Raw genomic sequence first — 18,923 nt, 5'->3', positions numbered from 1 at the left:
GATAGATATAGAATATAGATTAATGAATCTTAACAGATGTTTCAATTAAACAAGTTGGTTCTGTTCTATGATGTGCAATAGCATTAAAGTTACAAGGATTACCAACAGGGTGCAGCACTATTATTTTTCTTGAATTTATGACAACAGCTAAACAACCAAAAGGTGAGTGAGCGCAGCGAACGAGCTCCAACCTAAAGGTGAGTGAGCGTAGCGAACGAACTTTAACCAGGACGTGATTGAGCCATGCGAACGAGCTCACTTATGAAGTAAAACGGGGCAAAGCCCGCGGGTACAGCTAGTGTCGTATAAACTGGTAAAACATCTGTGTTTAACCAATTGTTACGTATGTTTGCTATCATCTGCTACTTAAGACAGATTGAACTGTTAGCTCATCGATCATACGTAAAGGTTTCATAGATTAGAGAACAAGATCGAAACTAGACCTTTAATAATGGTTTATCTTCAAAATATTGATTGATTGGCACCGTAAGCCTACAATCAAGGTTGTATAGGTAAATGAATGATACAGAATAGGTGAGGCTATCAACTATTTGAACGAACAAGGTGGTCATTTGGATCTTGTTGGTACAAAGTCTTCAGATATTTCTACTTGCTAATGCCCTCTCAACATTGGACGGCTGTTGGTTTCAAATAAAATGAATATACCTATTAAAACTTATTCAATATAGCATAATTCTGAGGGGAAAAATTAATAAAATATTTCACTATGTCATAGAGGTGTACCTAATTATTGGAGAAAATAGAATTGTGGGCACGTAACGGATTTTGACCAAATCGCCATAACCATTTTATTAGGTTTAAGATCCACCTGACGGAATTAGGATGATTTTTATCTCCACGTTAAAGTGATTCAAGACCACACAAAAATGATTATATACGTCTTTAGTAGTAACAGCTAACTTGTATAAAAAAAATATATATATAAAAAAATAGTGGAATTAAGTTACGTAAGGACACTGAAATGCTCTAAGAATATTTCGGTAGTCTCTCACACACACAGACGTGAGGTAAGGATGGAGGGGAGGGGGGGAGGCGTCGGACAGTCTAGGAGTGTGACGTGGCGTCGGGACGCTTGGACAAGGGCCGAGACGCCAGGTCAGCCACCCGCGGGGAAAACAGGGAATTGCGGGGATAGAAAATGACTCTTTGAGCAAGAAAGCAGCTGTTTGTCGTGAATGTGCTTTAAAAGGAACTAGAGGTCGTCCAGTGGTCGAAAACTCGTCCAAAAATATCTTATGTACATACTTCTCTATTTTCACCCCACAGATAAAACATGTGATTGGAATTAATTCCATTTGTTTTGATTTTCTGTTTATAATTCATTGTTACTAGGTGAATCCCGTCGAAATCGACGGTTACTCTTGACGTTTTACGTAAATTCAGCTAACTGCGATGGATAGAGTGAAGTTATTAAAATCTTAGGGAGGATAAACATAATTATGAGTAAGACGATAGTGTACCTTAAAAAATGTGGTTGATGAATTCGTTGAATTCAATATTTTCTGTCCTTTCATTGGCTTTAGGTTGCCCAAAAGGCTTTTCAGTAGTTTTATAATTGTTTCTTGTTCATGACTTTTGTTCATGTTAAGTTAAAGCCTCTTTCACTATATGGGGAAAGGAGTTCATATAATTGGTCTGTCGTCTAGATAATATTGGAAAGAGTCAATATTACTAAAATAACTGGTTCTATCTGCTTTGGGAAAATCATTCAGATAGTATTTGGATTGTATAAGCGAATCACCATCTTTGGTAGTAAAAATACAGAATTTTATCAGCGGGAGGCATATTAAATCTTTTTCTTTTTTTTGTATTTGATACAAATATCTGATTCTCCAGAAAGCAGTAAAATTCTTACTTCGATCCAAGCAATTTTAATTCCTTCTCTTGACACATCGACCCATGTATTAAATCATCCTGTACTTACTTGCTAATTGATTAGCTTATGGGGTAGTTTTGCAATGGCCATATCGATCACACAAAGCTGTGCATGTATTTCGTGGATGGAATGAACCATAATTGTAGGAAATTTGACCACAAAATTTCATAATTTCAAATTTTGTTGAAACTATAAAAAACTTGCCATGCAGTGGAGAATCAATTTAAAATCATAAATTATAATGTGTAAACATTTAATTTTGACAGTTTCAGTAGACTTTTGAATACAATTTTAATATTAACAGCTGGTTCATTAAAAGTAGTGTAAAATTATCCATATGGTCGTAATGTAAACAAAACTGCTGAGTGAACTTTAAAGGCCTCTGGTGCAGAGCCCCAAGGAAATTTACCTCGTTTCTCTTTTGAGGGCTCACCTACAGACTAATACATTTCTTTAGATACTTCTACCGAGTTTCTACGCCCAGCCGTTCTCTCAAATTAGCCGTGACAAAAACACCTTTTTTCCTCCATAAGAATAACATGGGATGGGAATTAAAAGGCCACTGGGGCAGAGCCCCGAGGGAATTTACCACGTTTCTCTTTTGATGGCTCATCTACAGACCAAGACCTTTCTTTAGACACCCTTACCGAGTTTCTACGCCCAGCTGTTCTCTCAAATTAGCTGTCACAAAGAAAAACAGTTTCAAATTAATATATAGATTTCGTCACCAGCATGGCAACGCACAAGTCCCATGTTATTTTTTTAAAATTTTGAATTAATTTCTGTTTATTTTTAGCCTAGTTCTGCACATCTACAGTAAAATATCTTTCTAACAGGAACAGGATGCATAGATTTTCTCTGCGATGCACACGAGCTGAGAAAAAAGGTTTTAAGGAAACATGCTTGCCTTAATTTAATAGGTAGGGAAAAGTACATTCATATTTATTATATTAATTTAAAATCGCAATACCTAAATATGTTAAAACTGTAGTCATGTTTCCGATTGGGCCTGATTGTAACATATTTCATGATGTTTTTAATTTTTCAAAAGTATACAGTACTGTTGTAAAAATAACTTAGTGTTAGAATACCCTTTAATATGCACAGTTGATTCTTGTTAAACCGCACTTGTTTATGAAAGGTCTAAACCAAATTGTATCTTACAAATTGTGAAGGGTAAGGTTATGTCTATTTCGAATCTCATAAACATTTACGAACTTCAAAGATATCTTCCTAGTAGCACCTTTCGGGCTAACATAGCTCAAGGTACAAGTCAAAACTATCCCACTAGAGGGATTGCAGCGGGCAATATCGTCTTGGCAGACCTAGCGAATGTCAAGCTAGTTCCGCCCAGTGCGCGACTGTACTTCCATCCGCGAGTGTCCAAGATGCCTCAATCTCATGTGTTCGAGTTAGCGAAGAGAATCCTCTGTAGATGTGAGTTACGTAACGTGTAACGTGTTACATAACCTCTGTGTTCAACTAACCTAACGCTAACAGCTGATTGCGGTTTCATTGTTGGACATTTCCATTGTTGACGCCAATTGTTGCCAAGGGACGCGACCTTCGACCAATCGGTTGTATTCAACCTATCGATCGCATTCCACTCACGTAAGAGCTTAACACCCTCATTATGCCGGCTGATCGTTTTATTGTAATAACCGCTGGATCATTCCGGTGCAAAAGATAAAGAAGTGGTTTGGTTACGTAACCAGTCTGGTTATACAACTCGTCGCATTAATGACAGGTTGCAATAAAACAAGACTTGAAAAGTGTAATTGATTAATTGAGCAATTTAAAATGGGGTTGCCCTCTATCCTGTTGCGTCATCATTTAGGCCTAGTCGTTTTGGAGTATTTCGTGTCAGAAATTTGATGTATAACACAATGGGAATGAAATATGTAAATTTAACTAATAATCATATTTTTTTATTTATTTATCAGTTCTAGGTAACAAACATTAGGATATGAAGAATACTTAACAAACAAGTCTATAACGGTTTAATTTTGCTAATGAAATAATTTAGTTAATTAAGGACGTATGTTTCCATGAATGAGTTATAATGTAACTCAATTAAGTAAGACTTGCGTAAAGCGTTATAAAATAAATCTAAATTTCTCAGGTATAAAATCGTTGCAGCACCGTAATTCCATCGCATTATTATTGAGAGGACACGAGAAATTTTAAATTTGCTTCCTGATTAAAATGTTATCTTGGGAAAGAAAAGTCATGTAAAATTAGGTACATGTTATGAGGATTCAAAGTGTCCCCAATGAAAGAAGGCCTAATGTTCATTTGTTCATTACCATTTTACTTGCAAAACGCTATTAACACCTTTTCTTTGTTTTTATAAAAGAAGATTGTTTAACATTAACAAAATTTATAAGTTTGCCTTATTTGTTGTTTGTAACGTGTGTTTGAGTAAAAGTAAATTACACTATCACAAGTTTAAGTAAAGTAAAAGTCGTAAAATTAAAGGTCTCAATTAAATTGATAAACTATTGACCTGTTAACCCAAACGTAATATTTGGAGACTGGCCAAAGCCGTTATGTAATGCGGTTTACATCGTAAGGAAGTATTTAAATTCTTACACTCTATGATATTTTGGTGTATCTTTTAGTTCATTTTGTTTTACAAGCGTAGACTATTTTTCAGCAACGTATTAAAGTACTAGACATAAATTTGGAATGTTAGAGAAAACCAAATAGTTTATCCATTGTTTGCATACAAAAATTAATAATTAATATACATAAATCCTAATCAGTGAAAAAGTGAATAAGTCTATTGCTGAGACTTTAAACACTTAATAAAATTAATTTTATCATATTAATTTATCAATAAACGATCGGGATAGCGGCTTACGGCTCAGATCGAAAGCTTGACAGTTTTCTTCTTAGTTTAATGTGCGTTGAATCTAGACATTTAAAATTAATTATAAATTGTAAAAGTCATTTACGGTATATAGTTTTTACACATACACACACCATTTGCCTATCATAAAAAAATGAATGTGTTTTTAGTGCATTGTGTGTTAAATGTTAAAGAAACATTTTGTTGCCCCAAGAGTTTTTGTGGACAGTGGCGGTCCTAGGACCTTGTCAAGGGGGGGTCTACGGGGGGGTTTGGGGGTTGTGGAGCACCCCACAATAAAGCAGGGGGGGTCCGGGGGTCCTCCCCCGGGAAAATTAGGAATTTTCAAAGCCGTTTGGTGACTTTCTAAAGCCATTTTTGACACCTAAAACCGTGCCCAATTTTCCATTTCACCTGTTGTTTGTCATAAGCAAATAGACATTTTAAAAATTAAACTATGACGATTGCATTAATGAATTTCAAAACATACTGTAGACTACGGCCATATCCTCCTAAAAACCGATTGATGACTTTCTACAGCCAGTTTTAACGTCTAGAAATGTGCGCAAAACCTCCCATTTCCCCATTTATTTGTCATGAATAAGTCATTTTTAAAAATAACTATGACGATTGCATTCATAAATCTCAAAACATATTGTAGGCTACGGCCATATCCTCCTAAAAGCTGTTTACTAATTTTCTAAAGCCATTATTAACGTCTATATCTGTTATCCAACTGTCCTAAAACCTCCCATTTCACCTGTTATTTTTGTTAGTCATGAGCAAGTAGACAATTAAAAATACAAACTATTACGAACTTGCATTCATGAATTTCAAAACATAGGCCTACTGTAGACTACGAAGCCATCTCCTTAAAACCGTTTGGTGACTTTATAAAGCCATTTATAACGGCTAGAACTGTGTCCAATTGTCCTAAAACCTTCCATTTCAACTGTTATATGTCATGCAAGCAAGTATAAGCACGTTTTTAACCTTACGTTTTTCTCCATTTCATAGATCTGTCACAATATGTATAGTATCGAATTCATTAATAGCATTCATTGACTATATAAACTTTAACACTTAGTCTTTATTTAGTCAATGGTAATAGAGGCTACTGGTGCTACCGCTGATTGCTGATTGATGCCTGTGTTAGTGGCTAGCAGACATTTGCCGGAAACCAGCTGTTTCCCCGTCCTCGCTCGCGCGCTCGGCGCTCGCCTTTGCCCTAGCATGTCAACAGCTGACTGCTGTACAGATTGGATGATACGTGTACAACTTTCCATAGCGTTAATATTGTTTTATTCGTTGTGCTATTGTCCACAAAGTGTATCTATGTGGAACTTAATACTGCCCCTGCCATCGCTTATTAAGTTTAATAAAAACTACATTGATGTCTGTTTTATGGACGAATTTGTTTTAAGGACGAAATGTACATTTCAATTTTTTTTCAGGGTCCAAGGGGGGGCTTTAGCCCCTGTAGCCCCCCCCCTTGGAACCGCCACTGTTTGTGGACATTTTTCCTAACTGTAGGTAGTGTGATCTGCTACTTGTTCTTGTTACTAAGTATTATGGTAAATAATTTGACAATTGTAATACTCCCTAAGTATCTGCTAATATTTTTTTAGCATCACAAGTTTACTTAGAATTTTCAAAAGTCGAGTCAGTGCTTAGTTTTACTATTTACTTAATTTTTGTTAATTTCGCTATATTACGTATGTAAGATTTAATTTATTGAGCTGATCACATAACTGTCAGTTAAATTGCTTAATATTTTCTAGCATAAAAAATACTGGTAGGGAGTGTTCATAGTTCATTAATATTTTTCCATATTTTGCAACATATTTAAAATCTCACTGCGTACTCAAAGACTGCAAAATTAAAAACATCACGTCAGGAATAACAGTTACTCTCGGTATAAAACATTTCCTCTATTACTTATTAACATGTAAGTTCTGACAGGGTGGTATGGCCTGGATGCTATCCAATCGACAATGACCTCATTACGGCAATGTTTAGTGTGTCAGCATTTGCGAGAAGTGTTTAGAACTTGCCACCGTGCTGGCATCTTGTGGCCAAACAATCAACTAGTCTTGCGTGCTGCGACCTGCGGTCATAAATTGTAACTACGTCGGCCTGCTCAATATATAGCACACTGTATATTGTCACGTACTTCTTGTGTAGACTGTTATGGCGTTTACGAGTACAGTAACTTATAACAATGTGTTTGTTTGTGTCATGAATGAAAATGTTTACGTGGAAATAAACCAATGAAAATGGTAGGTATTTTTGTGAAAGCATTTTTTAACACCAAGTATTTGCGACTTTGATAGAGATAAATATTACCAAGTAAACTACAACAGTTGACTTATTCTCCATAAGAATAACATGGGGATTTTAAATTTACAATTTTTGGAATTTTCTCCGTAACCATTAGGCGCACAATAACGCTTCAATATTCTAAATTATTTGTTTTTTAAGCTCTACAAAATGATTTGGAAATAAATTGTAAAATTTTGTGTTTTTAGGGTCAAAAATAGGAAAAAACCTACTTTTACCCCATAAACCCCCGTTCCCATAGTCCGATCATGCTGGTTCGCGAACTCGTTCGAATAAATGTAGGTTTACACGTTTGTACCAAATTTCATCAAAATCGGATCATTTTTGCTCGAGTTATCGTGCTAACGGACACATATATATATATATTTATATATAGATAGATTTTTATATATAGATTTGTTCATAACTGTGATCATGGCCTAAGAGCCGAAACATGTAAGATTATTCAATAAATTAATAACTTAAAGGGTACTAAATGTTTAATTATTTATTTCATTTATTAATATATATATAAATATATATATATATATGAGTTTGAACGGATGGTGTTTTTGACCTCTAGGGGCCTCAAAACGAAAAAATAAATCGTACGGTAAAATTGGTCAATTCCCATTGGCCCCGGATATACTTCCCCTAAGTTATTTCTTCCGTAGTATGTTAATAAAGTCCATTTAAAAATAACTTGGCTTGCATTCAGAAAACGTTATATTTATTGTAGCTGTAAATTCTTTTTACGATGAAAGTGAGACTGTTTCAATATTTAAGTGAATAAATTATATAAATCGCAACAGCTGAGCGGTGGGCGGCCGTGAATGGCCACTGACCTCGGCAAAGACGGCTAAAATGTAACGCCAATGTCAAAGACGTGCGAAGTTTGCAACATTGGAATCGTTTTAAATAGTCCGAGGATAAAACCATAGAACATACTTCCTTAGTAGATTTCTCATCCTTATGGAACATCTGAAACTAATTTTATTGTTATTTCTGTCCGTTGAGCACTGTAGAGGTCGTGTTTTGTTTACAATTTGTTTCTTGCTATTACAGTAATTTAAAACCTTGTTTAAGCAAATAAAACGATTAAACCATAAACAATAACTCGTCCTCTAAAAAGTTCGGCCGCTTAGAAAGCGACCTCCTCCAGCATTGGTTTAGCATTAGCGCGCAGGTCGTTTTCTAAGCGGCCGAACTATAGTAATATAACCATACAGTAGAGCACAAATCATGAAATTAACCCTAAAATAATTTAAACAAAATTTCGTCGGGACTATCGATCAGTGTCACAGTGACATGAATACTGTGACATGTGACATGAACTAGACACGAAAAACGAGCTTCAAAATGTACAATGGGATGAGAAGTCTACTTGTGTTGGTTAGTGGTATATAATAAAACGTATAAAAATTACGTATAACAAAAATTTATATAAAAAAACTATAATACTTCTGTAGTATTTTTAAACCCTTTTTTAGTAGTAAAAACAAAATTAGTTAAGGAAGATACATTTTTTCAATCACGTTTGCAAAATCAGTTGATTGCAATGGAAATATTTTAAAAGTGGAAGTCTAATTACTAAATAATAGTCCTATTGCATTAATGCATAAGGATGAGGAGGTATTAATGGTACAAATATATAACAGAATTACGAAAATCATAACGTAACTACTGTATAATAAATATTATAGTTGATTAGTTCGGTCAAGGAGTTACTTGTTACAAAATCTAATTTTAGTTTTAGTTACTACTAACTATAGGTGTATGGTTGCAATGGCGGGTTTATTTCCAAATTGCAGATTATGTTCTGTTTGGTTCTGATTCAATGTTATTAGTTTAATGACAATGATTTTTACTACAAATTTAATGTCATTACTCTTACGTTTTTAAATTGTTGTGAACGGTGTGCTTTTAGCCAGCTTCCTATATATAGGGAATAAGCTATTACCGTATGTCTCATTGTAAGACCTAGACCCGGGATCGATTTAATTTTTCGTTTAGATGTCCCAAAAGAAAAAATTTGTATTTACTTTATATACAAAATTTTCTTTTTTTATACTAAGCTATATATTTTTCACTAAAAAGCACATATTATTAGCCTCCCTGTAGCAGCAAACGTAAGTGCTCGTTAAATTTTATGTTATTTAAATAGCCCTGTCAAAACAAAATCAGGCAAATGGAAATTCGATGAGTCTGCAGGTTTGCAGCGGCGGGGGATTTAAACTTCAGCTCTTGTTATATAGCTTGGTCTGTTAAAACATCTTCAATTGTAAATGTTCGTTTATCTATTAATTAAACTATTTTAATTAAATAATCATTTCTAAACAAGATAGTATTTATTCTCCAAATTCATAACATAACATAAAAATCAACAACTAGAGATCAGCTGGTTATAGCAATACCAACATCTCCCTCTTTAACTTTTAAATGGACGAATGAATCTTCTATTGCGTCTAAATAGTCTTCCTTCAATTGAGACCAGACATGAAAGCAGAACCGTGGACGCCTGGCGTAATAGTAACTGTGGATGGGTTGAGAACTTACATTGTAGCAATTGAAGGAAGACTATTTAGACGGAATAGAAGATTCATTCGTCATTCGTCCATTTAAAATGAATCTCTCATACAAAGGATTGTTTGTCCCTAAAAAATACTTATCCAAAGCTTCAATTACCTGATCCAGGGTTGATTCATTGGAGCCAAGTATTTTTTCAATCAAACATAGTCCATCGCGGCCAATTACAGTTGAAAACATGGCCATCTTCAGTTTAGGTGTACTTAACCTTGTACCACCTAATGCTCCTGCTTCAGCTAAGATCAAATAGTTCGCGTTGGGTTACTTAAGTCCAGTGGATTCGGTACTACTGACACCATGTTCTTTTATCTATTAATTAAACTATTTTAATTAAATAATCATTTCTAAACAAGATAGTATTTATTCTCCAAATTCATAACATAACATAAAAATCAACAACTAGAGATCAGCTGGTTATAGCAATACCAACAGTAAAGGTTTTTTTTTAATTGATGCTTGTATTACCAGGCAATTTATTTTCAGATAAACACGGTTTAAAATAATAAAAACAAACAGGAAAATCGAAGTAGTTTAGTGACTGAGAATTAAATAATATTTAATTTATTGGCCAAACACCACCAAGTAGATTTGTCTCATTGGTTTCTATAAGAATAACATCGCGAAAATTGGAAGCTCACCTAAAAACTGTAGTTAGCGCTGAAAGCAGTTTCTTGTCCAGAGAAGTACGGCAATCGCATTGGCCTTTGCGTGAGTTGAGCTCTCCGATCGAAACCAACTAGTTTGATATACATCTTGGGAAATTTCTGTTACTGTACTTGGAACACAGTTAGCTGTTAATCTTGCGATCAAATTTCTTCCAATAATAATTGTAATTTAACAATCGTTTCGCTATTGAGTTTCCTACAGTTACTATAAATCGTATAAATAATTAGTCTTTCAAACCAACAGTTTTTAGGCTAGGTTAAATCCAAGGGTTGAACGAAATGGGAAACTCTGCACCAGCTGATCTTAGTGATGTGTTGCCAGCTTATTTTTAAGTGTACACGTATTAAGTGCCTAATAAAAGCACATTTGTGGTTGCGTTTTATTAATACAGTACCCCGAATCTCCAAAAGTTCTAGGATTATTAAAATCAAATCTATAACTTCGACCAACTTTATAAATCATGTCATTTCAACGCATTTCTATATAACAGACTTTGTATATTTTCCTTACAAAATCTTGTTTTATGAAACCTTTTTGGTTATTTTTTCACCTAATGTAAATTTAAACACTGACAATTCAAACATGATATTTAGATATGTTTCTTACCCAGGAACATTGGTCTAAAATATTGGTAGAGAGTTCAGGGACACCCTGTATAATGTGGACCAACCATATGGACGCGACACATGCTCATTGAATCAAGCCCTTACTAAATCCCCAACTACGATTTGCTAACTAGGGCTTTTATTTTGTATTGTATAAATAAACCTCAATGTAGACGAAGAACGGAAATATCTGCCACAGAACCATCAAACAATGACGTCACGACGAATGATCGCGTGCCAGAGACAATGATGCTGTCTATCATACAATACGACAATACTAGCAGTTACTACGTCACTCATGGTGCAAGGGCAGGCTCCATTCATAATATCTGCTCAGCTTATTTATATTGATCTGTAGCCAGTTGAAGAAGAAAAATAACATTATGTTTGACTTCGAACAGTGCGAATAAACGCCACGCCTTATTGTTGTATATAATGTGTGCAAGCAAGCATACAAGCAAACATTGCTCATATAAGAGTATAGTAGGATAGATGGAACGCGTACTTGACTATTTTCAAGACGATGCTTATACAAACAAAGGTTCAATAGTGTAATATTATGTTTGAATTCTACACAACTACACAATAATAAAATAACTATGTCTGCAGTATGTATAAACAATCAAGCTGTACAATATTCCTTGAAACTGCTCGTCCGTAGACAAAGGTTCGCATTCACAAATGTTTAATAAAGGCTGACCTGGAATGGAATGGAATTTAGTCAAATGGAATGGTTAACTTCTGCCCTCTTCGAATTCTCCCTTATTTGCCTGGCTTGCCTGTTTCAATTATCAGTCGATAAACGGAAATTTTCGTGCTGTAGTATTCGTGTATAAACAAATATTGGACTGTATGTCGTGATCTCTTAGTGTATATAAAGCTTTATATTGTAATAAAACCGATGGTATGCTTTATTACAATGTTGCATTATAATATATATAATATGGATACATTAGTGGGCATATAACAAAGTGCTCTAGCATAAACTATGACCACACTAGACGTAGTTTAGAAGTAGATTTCCCATCCCCATTAAAGACGTAGCTAATTTCAGATTATAAATTGTCGAGTACATGCGAAATCGACAGTGTGATTTGCCATATCTGATATTAGTTGACACCGCCTTTTTGATCCACCACGCCACCGCGAAAGGACGAATTTTTGTAAACTATCTGGAATGTCAAAACATTTCATAATACACAAAAATAATCAAGGTTTACATTTTTTAGTTTTTAGCTTCAGATACAAAATGGTGAACTGTACAATTTTGTTAAGATATTTTCATGTAATTATTTGACCAAAACACAGTACATGACGAAATAACAGTTAAAGTAAACCCTGTATAAGGGTATGAAGTTACTTAAGTTGTATCACAGACAATAGATCACCATAATAATATGTCTATTTCTATTACCACAATAATAATGGTCTAGTGGTTGTATTTATATCAACAAGAATGTGTTGTTGTTATACACCAAATGTTCAACAATTACAAACATATGTTCTTCTTCTCACTTTTAATTTCTGACAACAGCTGGAGTTTCATAACAATGTTTGTTTCCCATGTTATTCTTATGGAGAAATACGAAACTTTAAAGGGCCCCAGGGCCCCACTCTCTAATTTTTCCCAAAAAAGAAAGTTTCCTGCACAACTTCACGTTACGCTCTTTCCAATGACACCAAAAACATTGTAATCGATCGATTGTCTACTGTGTATGTAATTGTCGTCACAGTGCAAGAAACAGACACTACTTGGAGACACTCTCAGCTTATGGATGGTTATAAACTCAATATTGCAACTCGCCTATTCCTCAAGCAAATACTATTACAACACACTCCGTTGATAGTTTGCGCAAATGCAATCACAGATCTATATTCAAAATGTCGCAGGGCACTTGTTATCATACCTTCAGCTTTAAGTTGGGATTCCAACCATTGGGATACATTATTGCATGGTTCATTATAGTATTTTGATGATTGGCCGGTTTTGAACAAGCAATATTCAAGACGAAGGTCTCGTACTTTAGACCTGCTTTAGACAATAGTCAATCAGCGCCTCAATTCAATTAAACGCGTGATTTGATTCCATTTAATTCAATTAGTTTTTAGTCCAATTTATTCTATTCAATTCTTTTCGATTTTATTTTATTTAGGTTTGTCATAATTGATTCAAATCCATGTTATTTAGTTAGATCCATTAATTTTTGTTTCGAATCGATTTGATGAGAATCAACCGACTTTCAATTTGATTTATCAATTTATACACACACATACACATCGAACCTTTGGTATTATAATTGACTATTGAATCGTCAAAGTTATGCATCTAGATCTAGGCCAGGTTATGTTCTCGCATTCATCAGTAGACCTTATTTGTATTTTGAATATAATTATTTTATTTTTCAAACACTCAAATATTCAAACAAATTCACGACTGTTTCCTCGCATTTATTTCGCTACGACAAACTATATCAAAACCAAAACTGACATATTTAGCATTAGCATAAATAATTAGACTGGTTCAAGTAACACAAACCGTTTGCGGATCACAATGATAATCAATTCAGCGTCCTCGCTGTCGCAAAGATGAATTGCGCCAAGCTGCAACTTCCGCTTGCTGCTTTACTTCCGGTTGCAGAGTACCGTTCCCGCCAAGCCGCCAAGTCCATCGAGATCAAGTTGACTTTTTGAGGTCATTCGAAAAAAAAATGATGACGATGGGTTGCAAATTGTTGACTAGTCTTTAAACCTCTGAAACCTTACTATGTTAATACAAATGAATAACATGTTAGTCACTTTGGATAGGGTCCGATAAGGTGGATAGGAATATCCTTTTTAGATTACATGATTTTATCTCGTCCTTAAAATATGACTCAGCATGGGGTTAGTCAAGCATGAGTTTTTGCATGTTTAGCGCACACTGCTAGCTATTGTTGGAGGATAAGGTCAGTTTAGTGTATTAAAACATACTAGGGTAATTTTTGTCCGATTTTGATACAATTTGGTTTGAAGGTGTAAGGCGGGATAAACTTGAATGAGTTACGAACCAGCATGGGGTTTTCTCATTTTTTTTACCCTTAAAACACAAAATTTGTGAATTTTTCTTCAGACCTTTGTAAAGAGCTTAAACAAACAAATAATTTAGTAGGCCTATATCAAAGTGTTTTTGTACGGTGATTGATTACGGAGACAATTCCAACAATTGTTTAATTTAAAATTCCCATGTTATTCTTATAGAGAATATTGTAAAATTGAGTAGTTGGCTTGTTTATGGATATACTTTGATCAAACTTGGTGGATGTAGCAGCTAACCTAGGTACTCGTTAAACATAAATGTTAATTCAATAGATTAATTGCAAATCAATTCAGGCAAATGGAAATTCGCTTAGTCGGCAGGTTTGCTGCAGCGGGGGTATTAATCACGCCATCATTCAATTACCTACTGACAAATTACATATGTTTAATTTAATGTTCAATTGTTCATGTCGTGTTTGTAAATATTTACTTTATTTTAACAACCTAGTATCTAAAATAAATCCAACTAAAATAACTTTAAACTTTCTTAAAAACATTTACTTATATATTTTGTAAAATAAATTTTCTTCAGAAGTTCTTCAACACAGATCTACATTTGAAATTCGGTGATACACATTTTAGTATATAATTAATTTTTTCACTGTACTTCTTCAACCTATAATCATCAGCATTAACAAAATACAAAATGTAAACTCACAATCCAACAAAATCTCTAGAAACGGTGTTCCAGCTTGATGAAATATACTAGGAGAAGAACTGCCATCACGATACATAATACTGCGTTTAACGCCGAGTGTCCACCAGAACTTTCGATGACGCCGACGATTCCGACGATGAAGAACAGGATGAACCAAATGAGGAGGAACAGCCTCTGAGCCCACTGCCCAGGAACTTCGTCCAGGAAGTAGAGTGCGACGAAGATACAGAGAACGATGATGTACCCGCAGTTGGCGAGGAGGAAAAGAACAAATGTTGCTGTGCTATGTGCTTGTCCCATAGCCCGGATACAACCCAATACTGCCAATACCACCAATACGGACACCTCCAATTCTGACACCTCCTGATGAACCTGGGACTCCGCCGCGATCTGAGGAGACTCAGATGATAAAGATGACGATGTTCACAATCATCGCAGCCACCTTTAGCAAGAAGTTCAAGTCCTTATAGTCCACCATTTCTGAAAAGATGTTTATAGAGGTTTCACAATTCCTTTTATTACAGGAATTGGTAAAAGGGGGCGTCTACACAAAAAAATACTAAATTTTGGCACATATTTTGTAAAAATCCGTCCATTATTAACGGAGGAGTATTGTTTCGTATAAATCGCCTTCATGTATTATATATAAGGATTTTGTAACGTGGGTTTTTTGTTAAACAACGAAAATAATAATTCATAAAAAAAATACAATGAAGTAGTTAATAGTTTGTATTTTTTGTTCTATATTTTGTTGTACGTGAACGTTACGTTCCACGTTTTTGTACACTACCGTTGTCGATATGAACCAGCAATAGCAAAATGTTTATAACAATTAAGATGGTTGAAGAGCCGCTAATAAAATGTTCTTCTGTAAAAATTATTTTTCTCTTAGTTATCGAAACTCTTACGATTGATTTGGATTAAAATATGCGATTGTTTAATATACTATGTTAGATGCCCCTTGTTTGGCTTAGTTTGAAAGTCGATGAATATGAAAAAATCAGTACAGTAATTGAAAGCAGTACCCTCTGTCCTCTTGTCACACTCCATACAACTTCGTCTATTTTCATTCGAAACTGACTATAAACACAGATAAAAAATACTACTTTACATAACCAAAGATTAAAAATACTTTGTAGTTAGGGTATGCTATAACCATGGTTGGTACTTGGGAGGGCTAAAGGCTGGGTAATTTGAACATTGAAATCCGTAATTTCTACTATTTTTCATATTCAAGCAGTTTTTAGGTCTACTCTATTAAGCTTAGCGTTATAACTTTTTTCTATGAAACTTGCTTACACAATTATGATCAACCGTCCCACTAGAGGTTTTATCCCATGGACATTATGTTCTCTGTCCAATCTTCCGAAAGAAATACCAAAGACAGGAGTAGAAAGCCAAAGACAGTTCTCATCAAACAATTTGAATTTTTGAGAATTTTTCCTCGAAATCAACACTTCTACCTTGACATGTCTGAACGTCGTGGTCGCTTGGTTTGGTATAAGGCTAGGGCCACACTTGGCGACTTTGTCGCGGCGACAAAGTCGCGGCGTCAATGAATGAAACTGCGTAGCATTAAATTAAATGGAAGCGGCCACACTAAGCGACTCGCGACCAGCGACCACCGGCGACAGAAAAATAAACGCGACCGGGAGCGTTTTTCGGTCGCGGCGACAAATACGCTCCCCATGTTATCTTACGGCACCGGCCATACTAGGCAACAAGTCGCTCGCTCACATCCCCTTTGCTGCTCTATTTTCATATCTATATTATTTAGTTTTGGACTGGCATGGGAAAATATGCTTTTAAAATACAAATATTTTCATCGACATAATAATTGTAGGCATGTTTACATGTGTCCTGTAGCATATATGAGATTTAACTCGTCTGGTATAACAGGAAACCAAAACCTCGTGTATTTTTCAAATGTCGTGCGTCGTCTTCAATGCCATTAGCTTGCCACAGCTATGCACATAAAAAAATAATAGAAAAAAGCTATAATGTCAAGAACGCCATCCATAAACAATGATTTTAAAGGTAATTCGCTCCATACCTGTGGTTTCTCATCCTTTTAGCGAATTTTCCATATAGAGAATAAATTATTACGGTTGCATGGTAGAACCTAAGCCCAGGACCGACTTAATTTTCGTTTTGAGGTCCTCAGAGGCAAAAACTCCCTCCGTTCAAATTCATATATATAAATACATATGTATCTATATACATATGCAGTGTATATATTTTATGTTTATTTAGGTCTATGTGCCCATTAGGGCGATAACTTAAACAAAATTGGTGAGATTTTAATGGTGTTTGGTACAAATGTTTAAACCAACGTTAATTCAAACGATCTCGCAAATTAGAATGATCAGACTATGAGAAAAGGCCTTAATAAGGTTTCAAGGGGCTTTAATGGGGTATAACATTAGTTCATTCTTATTTTTGACCCTAAAACATAAATTTCAAAATTCCCTTCCAAACTGTTTTGTTAGCTAAAAATTAAATACTTTTGTACATTTTAAGCGGTGTTGAAAGCCTAGCGGTTACGGAGATAATTTAAACAATTGTAGCCTAAATTTATAATGCCCGTTTTTATGGAGAATAAACTGTTGTAGTTTGCTTGTTTATAGATATATTTTAATAACATTTTGCAATATTGTTAATTTCGTACTAAGCTATCATAATCTATTTTAATTAACAAGCACACCTCAACAAGCACATTTCAACAAGGTTACCTTATCCGTATCAACAAACCTAAGCATTAATTTGAATTCATCTTATATAAATTGAAAATAAATCCGACAAGTCTAAGTGAATATTTTAGTGGAAATCTAGCCAAACAAATGCCGCTTGGTCTGCAGGTTTTTTGCGGCTGGGGTATTTAGATATACAAGAGATAGCAACATTAAGCATTAAACAGTGATCTGACGATTTAGACATCCACATTGGTTTTAAAAACATAATTTAACACTTTAATTTAGTAAAAATTGTATTCCTTTGTTGCTGGTAAACGGTTAAAAACTATTACGTGACCTAGTACGAAATATAAAGAGGCACCGGTGCACGTACGAAAATACTTTAACTATATGGTTTAATTTGTAAGATTCGCTTGAATTGTATGATACTGCAAATAACAGTAAAATACCCCCGCCGCAGCAAACCTGCAGACTAAGCGAATTTCCAATTGCCTGATTGGATTTACACTAAATTGTCTCCTTAAAAATATCGCATTTATTCCCTATTTAAATAGAATCAGTTTAACACATACTTAGGTTTGCTGCAACAGGGGGGTAAAAGTGTTTTTTATGTAAAATGTCAATAGTTAGTAAGAAATAAAAACATTTTCCAAATTTAGGCAAAATATGTTAATAAACAAGCAAACTACAACAGTTTACTTATTCTCCATAAGAATAACATGGGAATTTTAAATTTACAATTTTTTGGAATTTTCTCCGTAACCATTAGGCGCATTATAATGCTTCAATATACTAAATTATTTGTTTTTTTTAAGCTCTACAAAATAGTTTAGAAAGAATTTGCAAAATTCTATGTTTTTTGGGTCAAAAATGGGAAAAACCCATTTTTACCCCATAAAAGCCCCCATAAACCCCCGTTCCCATGGTCCGATCATGCTGGTTCGCGAACTCGTTCGAATAAACGTAGGTTTACACGTTTGCACCAAATTTCATCGAAATCGGATCATTTTTGCTCGAGTTATCGCGCTAACGGACACACACACACACACACACACACACATATATATATATGAATTTGAACGGATGGTATTTTTGGCCTCTAGGGACCTCAAAACGAAAAAAAAAATTGGTCCCGGGTCCAGGTCTTACCATGAGTACTACGGTAATAGCTTATTCCCTATATGGGAAATTCGCTAAAACATCAATGTATTCTAAGATCATCCAAAAACATACATAAACAGTCATAGATCCTTATTTATTTCCATAATCAATGACACGATTTTTGTAAAGTACAATATAACATCTCGAAACTCTATTTTTACTGGTATGGTAAAAAGTAAACTGAAAGGTTGAAATTGTCGCCTATTGTGGCCACCCCCAGCGACTTTGTCGTCGCGTCAAAGTCGCGCGAAAAAAGTCGCCGCGACTAAGTCGCCAAGTGTGGCCCTAGCCTAAGGAGTCGCTTATTGCCTTGCCAAGACTTACAGACAGTTTGGTCGGCAAAGTAGATTCGCCGACATCGGACTGGACTGGGGCCAAACTGTACTACAAGGTCTCCGTAAATTGGTGTCGC

General features: G+C 34.9%; 1 protein-coding gene across 3 annotated transcripts in view; it reads left to right on the top strand.

The window, feature by feature from the left end:
* The window catches only part of LOC128989621 (sialin-like), a 52,295-nt gene that overhangs the window by 11,831 nt on the left and 21,541 nt on the right, over positions 1-18,923 (top strand). The window contains exon 1 of one of the 3 annotated variants that reach the window (XM_054411565.1): positions 3,273-3,334. The exons of the other annotated variants lie outside the window; for them this stretch is intronic. The gene's annotated coding sequence lies outside the window, so the exon portion shown is untranslated. Of the gene's footprint in view, positions 1-3,272; positions 3,335-18,923 lie in introns of those variants that run through there. 3 annotated transcript variants of the gene reach the window in all.

This window comes from Macrosteles quadrilineatus, unplaced genomic scaffold (genome assembly GCF_028750875.1).
Source record: "Macrosteles quadrilineatus isolate MER2022 unplaced genomic scaffold, UCM_ALF_1.0 Scaffold_3__2_contigs__length_128488019, whole genome shotgun sequence".
NCBI classification, from domain to species: Eukaryota; Metazoa; Arthropoda; class Insecta; order Hemiptera; family Cicadellidae; genus Macrosteles; species Macrosteles quadrilineatus.
The sequence above is the reverse complement of the archived record's forward strand: the minus strand, read 5'-3'. Positions and strand labels throughout refer to the sequence as shown.